This window comes from Tenrec ecaudatus (assembly GCF_050624435.1).
Source record: "Tenrec ecaudatus isolate mTenEca1 chromosome 1 unlocalized genomic scaffold, mTenEca1.hap1 SUPER_1_unloc_13, whole genome shotgun sequence".
Classification (NCBI taxonomy): Eukaryota; Metazoa; Chordata; class Mammalia; order Afrosoricida; family Tenrecidae; genus Tenrec; species Tenrec ecaudatus.
Genome location: NW_027457553.1, coordinates 2,122,121 through 2,134,751, shown reverse-complemented (window position 1 = coordinate 2,134,751; position 12,631 = coordinate 2,122,121). Strand labels below are relative to the sequence as shown.

At 48.7% G+C, this 12,631-nt stretch overlaps 1 pseudogene; it reads right to left on the bottom strand.

Moving 5' to 3' along the window:
* Window positions 1–10,707: 10,707 nt before the first annotated feature.
* On the bottom strand, window positions 10,708–11,913 carry LOC142435762 (large ribosomal subunit protein uL3 pseudogene; annotated as a pseudogene).
* Between the last annotated feature and the right edge of the window lie 718 nt (window positions 11,914–12,631).

The window sequence follows — 12,631 nt, the reverse complement described above, 5'->3', positions numbered from 1 at the left end:
TCCTTGGATTGTTCTGGGACAGGCATGTCTTTTTCCTCTAAAGTAACTGATCGCGTGTAAAGAAGGAGTCTCCTCAGTAAGACGGGTTAAACCAAACCCAACCTATGACAATCATCTCAATTGGAACACATAGCGACCCTATACAAATATCCGTAGGGTTTCCAAGTTTGTAACTCTTTTGGGGGGTCAACTACCATATCCTTCTCTTTCAGAAGCACTACAGAGTTGACCGTTGTGTTAGCAGCTGAATGCTTAATCACTGTGCCCATTTTGTTTGCTGAGCCGCCCTCAAAACACTGAACAGGTTTTCTGGGTACCAAGTTGTCCACTTCTATATCTGGCATAGGGTGTTTTCTCCAAGTTGATAAGCAGTGCAAATCAATTACTAGTTTTTTGGCAGAGTCAGTATGGAAACTGGGAGGGTGTGTGAAATTTGAACCTGAGTAGAACAATTCCAAGACACTTCCTAGGGATTCCTGGCATGTAATATGCAAATGATAGTCAAGATTTTTAACTGTGTCTCTGTTGTTGGTTCTGTCAGTACCTGGTGTGGCCACAAAGGAGAAACCTGGTCTCCTGCTATTTTGAGTATCTAGTGTGAATGACAGGAGATAAGTCACATGCTAATGAACACTGGTGCTGTAGTAGTTAAGCACCATGTTGTCCGGCTATCAAAGGATATAGCGTCTGGGGTCTTAAAGGCTGGAAGATAAACAGGGGGCCATCTAGCTAAGAAACAACAAAGCCCACATGGAAAAAGCACACCAGCCTACACCGACATGATCACTGAAGACAAAGCGGGTGCATAAGCACATGCGAGCATGTTTTCTTGATGTGCACTCACCCTTTACATACAACTCTCTTATACATACGTGTTTCTGTGGATTTGTTTCTCGAATGCACCGAGACTAACATAAGCAGCGTGGAACACATTTAAGAAGCCTAGACAAGGGCAGGGCAGGATATTCGGAGGGACTGGATCCAGAATTAGAGAGGAAGGAGCCCTGGTAGCAAAACGGGCTGCTAGCTCCCTGTCCCAAGGGGGACAATGAGACTGCTGGCTCCCATGAAGATTTACAGTCTTGAACACTCCATATAGGGTCACTGTGGTTGGAATCCACTGGACGGCAGTGACCTTTTGGGATTGAAGTGGTAGCCACCAATGACTTCCTGCCATTGAGCCAAGGAGCCTCCGGAGAGTGTGTGAACTTCTGGAATGCAGTGAAAAACCTCTGCACATCTGCTTTTCGTGCTGCCCAAGTCATGCCCTTGGCCTTTGCTTAAACATATTCATCCAGAAGTGAACCATCACAGCTGCTCCCTCAGGAAGCTGGGGCCTAAGCTCTCTGGTTCCACTCTGTCAGCTATTCTGGTCCGGGTACCTCCCCTCTGGCCCAGCACAGGCAATGTGCTTTTGGAAGTAATGCTCCCTGGGTAGTGGGTGTGATTTGCCTCCTCTGGCCTAACATGATGAATGCTGAGAGGGGGTGGATACTAGGGGGTTAAACTCCATGAACTTTATCTAGCCCAGGGGAAAACTTATTATTTAAAGTAAGTTTTAGACAGAATCTTTAGAAAGATAAATTGTTAACTTTATGTACACAATTACTCCCCAACATATAGGCTCAACTTCATAGGCTGTGGATGACCTTGAGCAAGTGCTCAGTCACAATGGGTTTCTATCAGGATTGAGAGTTCAGCTCTCTCAACTCTCCAACTGGTTATTAGCACCATAGTCTCATTTCTAATTTTGTATTTACATTGTTTTTACGGGGAAAAGACTCCCAATTCAACTATATTTTATTAGGAACTCCTTTGCTAAGTTTCACACAAGAAAAAGGCACAAACTGCTGTTCTGGATGAAGGAGAGCATCCGCATGAGGCCACAATGGTGTCAGAAGGACCCACAGCCACAGTTACTTAAATAAAATGACACCCATACTGTCCTGCTGACTCTGACTCAAAGTGACTCTGTGTAGGGATCCTGAAATTGCTACCTTTACAGGAAGCAATAACCTCATCTTTTTCCTGTGGAATGACTAGTGGCTTGAACCAGCGACCTTGCTCTTAATAGTCCAACACTATCCAGCATTACCACCTGGGCTCCTGAAAACTTACATAAGACATAGAAAACAAACAACTTTGTCACAAAATTGTGACTGAAGACAGATCAATTCATGGAGTTTAAGGAGGGCCTGTGAGAGCATGAGCGGGACCTTCATTGGGATGTGCACACTACCGTATATCGTTGAGTCTGGCCCTGGGAGTGGACGCAAACACACTGCCTGAGGGACAAGTTTCCACTGCCAGTCAGCAGTAGGAAAGAACTCAATGGCGGCTGAATCGGTGGCCCCTCAAAATGGATTTAGGGTCTCCACATAGACTCTCACTGTGAGCCACAGCCTATTGCTCAAAATTTAAGCTCAAATACGACTTAAACTCCAAGCATTCTGTTTCCTTAAAATAGGGTACTGCCAGGATCAGCTAGAAGTCTGCATGACCTATCAGATCTCAACGCCGATCTCAAATCACTTCACATGATCCATTCTACCAGTCATGTCAAGGACAACTAGAGGTCTGTATGAGCGAGCCCAAATCGCCTCCTCAATTACCCATTCAAGAGGCTGTGCCTGTATAACCTATCGACTAACACATTCCCATATTCCGTGGTTATGAAACCAACCATCATGCTGGAATAAGGACCAATCACGATGCAAGGGTCAGGGTCAATGGGAAAGCAAAATAGGGGCTGAGGGGAGCCAAGAGGGGTCCCTTCACTCAATCCCTAAACCTGATCTAATGTCACTGGACTGGGGTCTTCCTCACATCTCAAGGGCACCCGATTAATGATTGAAGTGAATTGTGCTTATTCAATCATTGTTCTGCTTGCTGTCCTGCTGTGCTGCATCCTCTTCTTGCTTTTTTGTGCATGGCTCCCTCTGTTGTGGTGACAAATGGCTCAAGAGGGATTTGACATAGGGAGAAAGCCCACCCACATCAACTGTCACCAGAAGCAGACACTAAGTCCATTTCTCTCACCTCACAGAACTATGCACACCAGACACTGGTAGGGCTGCCTGGGAGGGGAACCCTTAGTGCAGTGGTTCTCAACCTGTGGGTTGCGACCCCTTTGGGAGTCATATGACCCTTTCACAGGGCTCACCCAATTCATAACTGTAGCAAAATTACAGTGATGAAGTAGCAAGAAAATCATTTAATGGTTGGGGGAGGGGGGCATCACCACAACAAGAGGACCTGTATTAGGAAGGTTGAGAACCACTGCCCGAGTGTGTTTAGGACTTTGCTGCCCTCAAGGTCATCAGACATTTCTGAAGGCAGAGCCACTGCAGGAAGCCCTTCTGGGAAATGCCCTGAAGACAGGTCTCAACCAACTCCACCCTCACCCTCCGAGATCCTAATCATAGGACGCATGGAAATGCTCACTGCCACTTTGAAGTCTGTAAGTCCATGGGAGCAGAAAGCCTCCTCTTTCTCCCTTGGAGTGGTGGCTGGTGAGTTCAAACTGCTCACTTTCTGGCTAACAAAACCCACAGACCAGCTCCCCCTGAGCTCAGTTTGGTTTGCCGCACAGCACACATTGTTTGGAACCTTCTGAAATAGCTATGCACATGTGCAGGTTGGGGGGATTTCGCACAAGATGCAGTTTTCCACCCTCTCTTGGCAAAAATAATTTTTGCAAAAGGCTTGTGTTCTCTTCTGGATCTGAGTAGCAGCTACTCTCATGAAGTCATAGCACATACATTCATGCTACAGTCCTCCCAACTCCCTAATGTCTTACGCCGAGTCTGCTCCATGCTTTTCTGTGTCCTACATGGCAGCTGTAGGCACCCAAGGCATGGGCTCTGCAGCCTGGTTCCAAATCTCTCCTTCCCACTTCCTCACTGTGTGGTCCTAGGCTCATGACTTTATCATCCTGTGCCACTGTTTTTTCATCTGTAAAATGAGGCCAGAATAGAGTCCACACATAGGCTTGTTAAGTGGAATAATTGAATTATTATACACAAAAAGCTTAGAACGGTGCTTGGCATCTTGCAAATACTATTAGGTGGTTTAGCATAGGGACTGGGTCATCCATTACATATGCTCAGGTTCAAACTTCCGGCCAGGAAGGGGTGGTACACCTAGGTGGGCATTACACCTGGATTGGCCCATCTGGGCCAGGTGAATTCAATCCAGCCATTGGGGTTGACCATGACCGTCAACCATGCCTCCCTATGGAGGAATTGAAAAGGCAGGATCTTGACCGCTCCGATGTCTCCCTTTGCCCACTTTTCTGTTGTCCGTCGCCCAGAGAGGAGGTCACATGTAGATACTTATAATCAGTTCCCTCTTTCCAATCCACCCTCCCACAACCCTCTCAGTATCACCACTCACAAATTATCAAGGTTTCTTGATGGATGGGGGAGCGGGGAGGGAGGGGGAAAATGAGGACTTGATGCCAGGGGCTTAAGTGGAGAGCAAATATTTTGAGAATAACGAGGGCAATGAATGTACAAATGTGCCTTACACAATTGATGTATATATGGATTGTGATAAGAGTTGTATGAGCCCCTAATAAAACGATTTTTAAAAAAAGAAAAAAGGCAGGATCCCAGAGCCCACTGAGTGACTTTCTTTCCAGCAGCTTCTAGGTAGGCTGTGCCCCGGGAGTGGCCCTGAGGCGCCTGTGTAAACCTGAAACTTCTTCTCTCAAGAAACTCACTTAGTTCACAATCTAGGCTTCGAAGTGAGTTCTTTCTCGCGCGAAGCGAAGGCCTGAGGTATATCTCTCCCAGGAGAGATCTAACAATAGTATCTTTTATTATAGAATTAGGAGCCCAGGTGGTGTGGTGGACTGTGCATTAAGCTGCTAATCGCAAGGTCGGGGGTTTGAACTGACTAGCCCGTCCGTGGGAGAAATATGAGGTTGTCTATTTCTGTAAGGCAGTGATTTTCAACCTTCATAATGCCCCCACCCTTTAATACAGTTCATGTTGTGGTCACCTGCAACCATAAAATTATTTTCATTGCTACTTCATAACTGTAATTTTGCTATTGTTATGAATTGGTTGACCCCTGTGAAAGGGTTAATTGATCCCCAGAGGGGTCGCGACCCACAGGTGGAGTACCGCTACTGTAAGGATTTAAAGTCTCAAAACCCCAAAGGGGCAGTTCTTTGTCTTATTGGACCGGTATGAGTGGGAGTCAATAAAATGGTAGTTAGGTTTTTTTCTGCATCAGTATCAGATTCTGGTGGCAATCTCAGTCATCCTGCATTGTGGTCTGGTTTGAACTCTGGTAGATTTGTGGGAAATGACTGCCCTGGTTTGAGGTGAGGGCCACGGTGCTTCAGTGGTAGATCTCTCATCGTCTTTCACCGGGAAGACCCGGGTTCGATTTGCAGCCAATATGCCCCAGACTGTCAGTGAAAATTTGTGTGTTGCTATGACACTGAGCAGGCTTCAGTGATGTTTCCAGACTGAAATAGAATAAGGATGAAAGACCTGATTATCTCCATCCACACATCGACCTATGGCCCGCCACGGTTGGCTTCCCCTCCCAGCTCTGGTGATAGCACAGACTGGCATAGTTTGCTCTGCTTCCCATGATGTGCCCAGGAGAAGCTGACTCGACAACCACGGTCAAGATCAACAGCTTGAACTCCTTTCTGAGTCTACAGAAACAAGAAAAACCTTCTGAAATGAGGTCGCATTGCTATTTGGGACTGGGAGAATGCCTTTGTGACAAGGATTGTGCTCTGGATCCCAAAGGCAACTTTTAAACACAGCCACATAGCAACTCCGGAAATTGCCATAGTAGAAGCCAGGTTTAAAAAAAAAAAGTTCTACTGACTTGCTCAAAGAGGCCAGAGGTGGATGGGGGTGCGGTGGGGTGGGGTGGGGTGGGAGACTCCTCTAAAAATGAACAAATTTGTTTCCGTACATATTTGTCATGTCTTTTGGTCCTGAAAGATAGGGGGGGGGGAAGCAGACGAGAGGAGGAAACGGCGACTGACAGTCATCTTGTTGGTGTCCCCACAGCATCCCCTCCTTAGGCACTTGCTGCCATCTCATCCAACTCCACTCAGTATGTTTTCACCCAGCAATGATGCAGAAATGTCTGTGTACTCCAGTTTTATTATAGTCAGGCAGCGTTTACGGGTTTGCCTTTCAACTCAGCATGGCAAGACTTCTAGAAGCAATTATAACCAGCACCTGCTCTGTCTGTGCGGTGGGCAGGCAGTGACAGATTCCCAGCTTCTGGAACACTAGTGCCCCCTCCCAGCTCAGGATAATGACGGTGACACTAGGCCTCCTTGTTGTCTGGGGGAGCTCTAGGAGCTCTCCTCTGAAACCTCATATTATTGGCATTTCTTTGAGTGAACACATCAAATTAGTGACTGTAAAGGAAGGCGTAGGAGATGATTATTGGTGACAAGAGAAGCCTCAACCACCTCCAGAGAGCATGTCTCCTAAGTGCAAAGTATGGAGAGGGAGGAAACAATTGACCACAAATGGAATAGGCTCTGAGTCTCGCCACACAATGTATGTTCGTGGTCACTGAGGCGCCAACATTATGGCTGGAGGATGGATATGGTTTGTGCAGCCGTGATTGCCATCCAGAATGTGCCGAGCTATTGTGAAAAATGATTTTTTATTCTGAGCAAATCTCTGCTTCCACTTGCTTTAATGCTTCGCCAGAGAGCCAGGGACTCTGGGAGGGGTCGGGATGCACAGGGCTGGGCTGACCTCAGGAACTCATGTGTAAAGGGCTTTTTCTCACTTGGAAGCAGACTGGGTTCACAGCTGTTCTTTCTGGTAAAGCTTGTTTCTGAACCTTGCCACGTCTGAGTCCGAAGAGGGAAATGAAGGTGACAAATGCTGCGAGGAGCCCTGGGCACATCTTGGCTATGGTTCTGCTTAAGTCTGTTTCATTTGAATCCCAGTTTTACCTTTCTTCCTTTCTGGGTTCCGAAGCATCAGATGGGTGCCAAACGCTTCCACGGACAACTAAAGCTGAACAAAGTGGAGGCAGATGAAGAGCAACGGGAGGTTTGTATTTGGGAGACTGAATACTTGGGCTTCCTAGGCCATTCCAGCTGGTGGTTAGAGCCCTGTTTCAGATTCCATTGAAATCTCCTAGTGTCCAAGGACCAAGTGGCTCCTAAGTCCAGAATTTCTGTTACATGTCTCACCAAGGAGAAGCTGGGCCAAAATGCATTGAAGAATAAAGCAGGAGCTTGGCTTGTGAATCCACTCTCTGATTCTGAAATTTCAAAGGCTCCATGCACAGACATTTCAACACTGAAAGCACAGCAGGGAAAATCAAAGACTTGGGCTTCCTCCTTGCCCCTCTTTTAGGGCTTTTATGGTTTTCCAAGGTGCCTCCCAGAGCCGAGTGTTGTATAGGTCATGTTTAAAAATGTCGTAGTTCTGAGGGACTTGCTGTTCTGCTTTCTTTTGCAAGGAGACCCGGTTTCTTGTCTTGTGGCCAAACACAGAGCACAGATGTCTGTGGGCCCCTCCCTTTCCCCTGATTTTTGTTCTCTTCCCTGGATACCCTACTGACCTGTTCTCCCTTACAAGATCTGAACTGCTCACACACTTCGTTAAATTCTCATCCTAGCGAGAAGCACCTGAGCATCTTATTAGAGCCTGTATGAGTTCTGTTCTGGATGCCTATTTGTGTAACTTCAGGTCTCTGGCATGGAAACGTCCCATGCCCACAGACCCACACAGGTAATATAAACTCCAACAGTAGTTTAAGGTGGTCACAAGGAACACTGGGGCCCGTGTCTCCTGGTGAACCACACAGGCTGTCTAAAGGGGCTAGTTCCATCTCAATGTAGCCATGCAGGAATGTAGACCGGTTAGGTAGCAAGACAAGGGGTTGTTCCTCTCCATGCTTAGGGGGCCCCCTACGGGAGGTTGGAAGCCAATGCGGGCTAAGCCCAAGCCAGGAGAGCTTAATTGACGCCTCCCAGCTGAAAGCCCTTAAAAGGCTGGAATCTGGAGACCACCTCCCCTTCGCTTCAGCTGCTTCTCTGCCTTCCACTCAGCAGGGCTGGGTGTGCAGTCTCATGAGGGTGCCCGTGTTCAGTTTAGTGTAACGCCGGAACCTTCTTCTCTCATGTATATAAACCCACTCGGATTACCAACAAGGCTTTGGTGTGAATTTCTTTCCAGTGTGTAGCCAAGGACCGAGACATTTCCCACCCGAGAAACCTAACAGACCCAGACTTACAATAAACCCATATTTGTATTTATAAGGCAAGAGGTGACCAGGTCTAGACAATAATGGTGAAGAGGGCCCTGTGTTTGAGAAAGATTCTGAAGTAGAATCCATAACCCTTAGAAATGTATTGGCCTTAGGGGAGGGGCAAAGATGGCTGGATTGAGAAAGTCTCTGGCATCCAGTTCTGACTTGACTTCTGGATCCTGAAAGCTTCAGGGCCATGACCTTGCCCTCCAGCCAGACCTTCCAATAGCCATCTTCTCAGAGCCTTCTTAAGTTCTCATAATACATTACACCTGCCATCCTGTGAGCAGCTACCAAACCCAGGCACTTTTTTCAAAGACAAGCTCGCTCTCTCGACCCCTAAGAGCAGGTAGTTTGGGGATGATGGATATGAGATACCACAGAAGACAAATCTGTTATCTTCCATGGTGCACAAAACATGCTGTCACAACCAGGACTCGTGACAATCCCTCAGTTTCCTAAATTGCTTCACTGCTACTTTTTAATTAAGCCTCATTAGATTGCCATATATTGATAAGAGGGATGACCCTGAGCTAGATGCATAAAGTAAAGCTTTCCTCATCCTGTGCTTTTATATGAATGTGTTAATTATTTTTGTCATTAGGGAGTATAATGGAGGGATGGAGCAATACCAAACAGAGTTTGACAAAGTGTTGGTGTTTGCTGCGGCAAACATGGTGCATGTCAGATACAATCCGTCACCCAGTGAGTCTGCAATTAACACCAAGGGACAACGGTAGCATTCCCTGTAATAAATACCTTCCTCCCAGATGCTAATGGGGACCCAGCAGGACCCAAAGTTGTGTTGTCGCAGTTGTACACGGGCCCTTAGAGGACACAGAGCTGGTGTTTGAAACGAGTCTTGTTTGCCCCCAGTTGGAGGTCATCCACCCCAGGACAGTCCTATCCACTGCCAGGGACTCGCAGCTCCCCCTCCACAGGATGCAGCCAGCTCTCCAGCTCCCAGATGCTCCCCCGTATGCAGGGCCTGGGACAGGACGTGGGGTGAGCAGTGGGCACTGGGCAACCTGGGGTCCCATCCAACCTGGCCCAGGGCGTGCACAGTCCCACCTTGCAGGCCCCTGGAGCGTGGCCTCTTTCCTCATACTGTTGGCCCTCAGCTCGCCCCAGAGCTGCTGCAGTTCCTGTAGCCTCGCCTGGAAGGTCTCTGAGGTCCAGTGGCCCCCCCTGCAGGCCCCTCTGTCCCTCCTGTAGCCACAGTGGGCACACAGACCTCCTCCAGCCACCAGCCTTGTGGGTGTTGGTTCTGGGCACTAGCTTGTAAGCTTCGATCCCCCCTCTATGTAATGGGCACAACAATGGATTATTTTGCTTCAAGGAGAGAAACCATATACAGTCCTGAGTGGGGCCCATCTTTTGTAGATGGGAATAGAGACACTTAAAAAAGAAGGGAAAAAAAAGGATTGACCTCCAGTCCCTTCACCGGCAGGGACAAATGCTCTGGTCTCACTGTGTCCCCTAAAAACATCATGTCAAAACGTTTTCTTTTAAATTATGGACATCACTGCATTATAGTTACGACAGCCAAAGGTGGAAGCTGCCTTTGAGTCCGTGGACAGATGGATGGACCAAGTCAGTGAGTTCGAGTTCTAGAACGGAGTGGTGTCCTTTCATTAAAATAGGGGGATAAATGTCAGGTCACAAATGAACCTTGAAAAGACATGCTGGGAATGAAGTAAATAAAATTCCCAACGCACTGCCATCCAGTCAACACTGACTCATGGTAACCCTAAAGGGCAGAGTGGAACTGCCCCCACGGGTTCCGGGGATGGTAACTCTTTTACAGACATAGAAAGCTTCATCTTTCTCACAAGGCGCAGCTGGTGGACTTGAACTGCAGGTCTTACAGATCACAGTCCAATTTGTAACCATTACGCCACAGGGCTGCTGGTAGTGACATAACCAGACACAAAAGAACAGGTGTAGGACCGAGCCATGTAGAGAAAGGGTGAGCACAGGCAAAGGCACAGAGGCAGGCAGATCGGAGATATAGGGGGTTCATGGTGGCACTCTTGGGCGGGTTAGTGCCCTGTGACCCCGCGACCCATTTATTTATTATTATTATTACTTTTCCTTTCCCCTCCTCTTTTTATCTGTCTACCATGTGTATCCCTGAACTTGGTCTGGTCCCTGCCATATTACCTGGTCCTCACCCCAGGAATGTTCATACAGTAGCTTTTCCCCTACGTCCCTTTTGCATTTTTTTAAAGCTTACCTCCGTGGACACAGTGTGTACTTGTCCTTTTGTGCTTAGTTTACTTCACTTAACATGCTTTCCTCCAGTTCTTCCCATGCAGTGATGTGTTTCATACGTTCATCACTACTTTTTAGCGATGCGTAGTACTCCATTGTATGTATGTACCACAGTTTTTTTTCCCCCCACTGAAAAAGAAGTCTTTATTCTGATCCCACCAGCTGTACCATCTGTTATGCGCCTTCCTCCTTGGCACTCCGGTCTTTCTTGAGTGGTCCCATGAAAGCTTTTTTCTCTTCCACGGTCTGGAAACGGCCATGGCCCAACTTGGAGGTGGTGTCGATGAATTTGAGGTCGATCTTCTCCAGGGCACGGCGCTTGGTCTGCACCAGCAGGGACTTGTGCAGAGTCAGCACTCGCTTCTTGGTGCCCACCATGCAGCCCTTGAGCATGACAAACTCATTGATCACTTCCCCGTAGTGGACAAAGTCGCCCAGGGGGTTGATGCTCTTGTTAGAGAGATCATAGTCGGTGGAGGCGTTGTTCTTGATAAGCTTGCCGTCCTTGACGAGGTAGCCCTGGCCAATCTTATAGATCTTCTTGTTGATCTCTGTGCAGTGGTGGTAGCCTTTCTGCCCAGCGTGGGCCATCGAGAAGGCCACACGGGCGGGATGCCAGGCCCCGATACAAGCCACCTTGCGCAACCCTCGGAGGGTCTTTCGGGGCATCTTCTTGGTGTGCCAACGACTGGTGACCCCTTTGTAGCCTTTGCCCTTGGTCACCACCGTGATGTCGACCATTTCATCCTGCGCGAACACCTGGTTCACTGGCACCAGCTTCTCTCGGGCAGAGTCCAGCTTCTAAGCCACGGAGCCCCCATTCACCTGCATCTCCGTCAGGTGCGCCTTCTCCTGGCGCAGGGGGAGCAGGTGCGTCTGGGTGTGGGTGATGGCGCGCATGACCGGGCAGGACTTCTTCATGCTGCTAACGTCTTTCTCGAGCTGCTTCTTACCCTTGTCATCCTGCCACTTCTTGCAGTACTTGGTGAAAGCCTTCTTCTTCGACTAGTGCCAGTTCTTGTAGAACTGCCGCTTGCACTCGTCGTCACTGATGTGTTCCGCAAAGACCGTCTTGAAGGTCCGGAGGCCGCGAGGTGTCTCCACATAGCCCACGATGCCCACCACCACCATGGGAGGGGTCTCCACGATGGTCACGGCCTCCACCACTTCCTTCTTGATCACCTTGGAGCCTGGTCTGTCGACCTCGTGCACAATGTGGGCCATGCCGTCCTTGTGGCCCAGGAAGGCCGTCAGGTGGACCAGCTTGGAGGCGTCATCCTTGGGGAAGCTCTTCACCTTCCCGCCGTGCCAGCTGCTGCGCTTCCGAGGCAGGAAGCCCAGAGACCCATGCTGGGGCGCCAAGAACTTCCGGTGTGGCATTACATCGTTGATCCCTGATGGTAGAGGTACACCAGCTTTTTAATCCAATTGTCAGGTGATGGAAATTTGGGTTGTTTCCAATTCCTTGCAATTGTGAACTGTGCCACAATGAACATTGGAGCACAGATGTGTGACCTTGGTTTGTTTCTTGCCCAGTAAGGGGGGTGGGGGGTTGCTGGGTCATATGGTAACTCTATTTCCACCTGTTTTAGATATCGCCAGTAGACCTCTTTCTTACACACATATGAGTCTCCCTGGATTTGTTTCACGGATGATGTGTCTGGGTCATTGTGTGATCGTGGTCCCTTTTAATACTTGATCGATGTTTTCTTTACATTGTTTGTCCTGAAGGTCTCTTTTGTACCCTAAAACAAGGAGTCAAGGAGATACATGGGACTTGATTGCTGAAGGGGGGCAGGAGTGAAGAAATGGACCCAAAGGGTGTCCATACCACTTCTGGGCTCTGCTCTGGAGCAGTTGCCAGCTGTCCATAAACTGTTGGCACCTGTGGCCGAGGCTGCGGGCTGACCCCAGGCTTCTCTGGCAGAGGAGGGCTGCCTTCTGCTCCGTGATATGGGGGATGTCCGGAGGCTGAGGAAGGGGATCAGGTTGTGCTCAAGAGGCCCCTGGCATGGGAGTGTACTGGCTGAGCTCTTCCTCTGCAGGGTCCCACTGAAGAGGTCCCCTGGCCTGGCCCCGATGCTAGACCCAGTGGCAT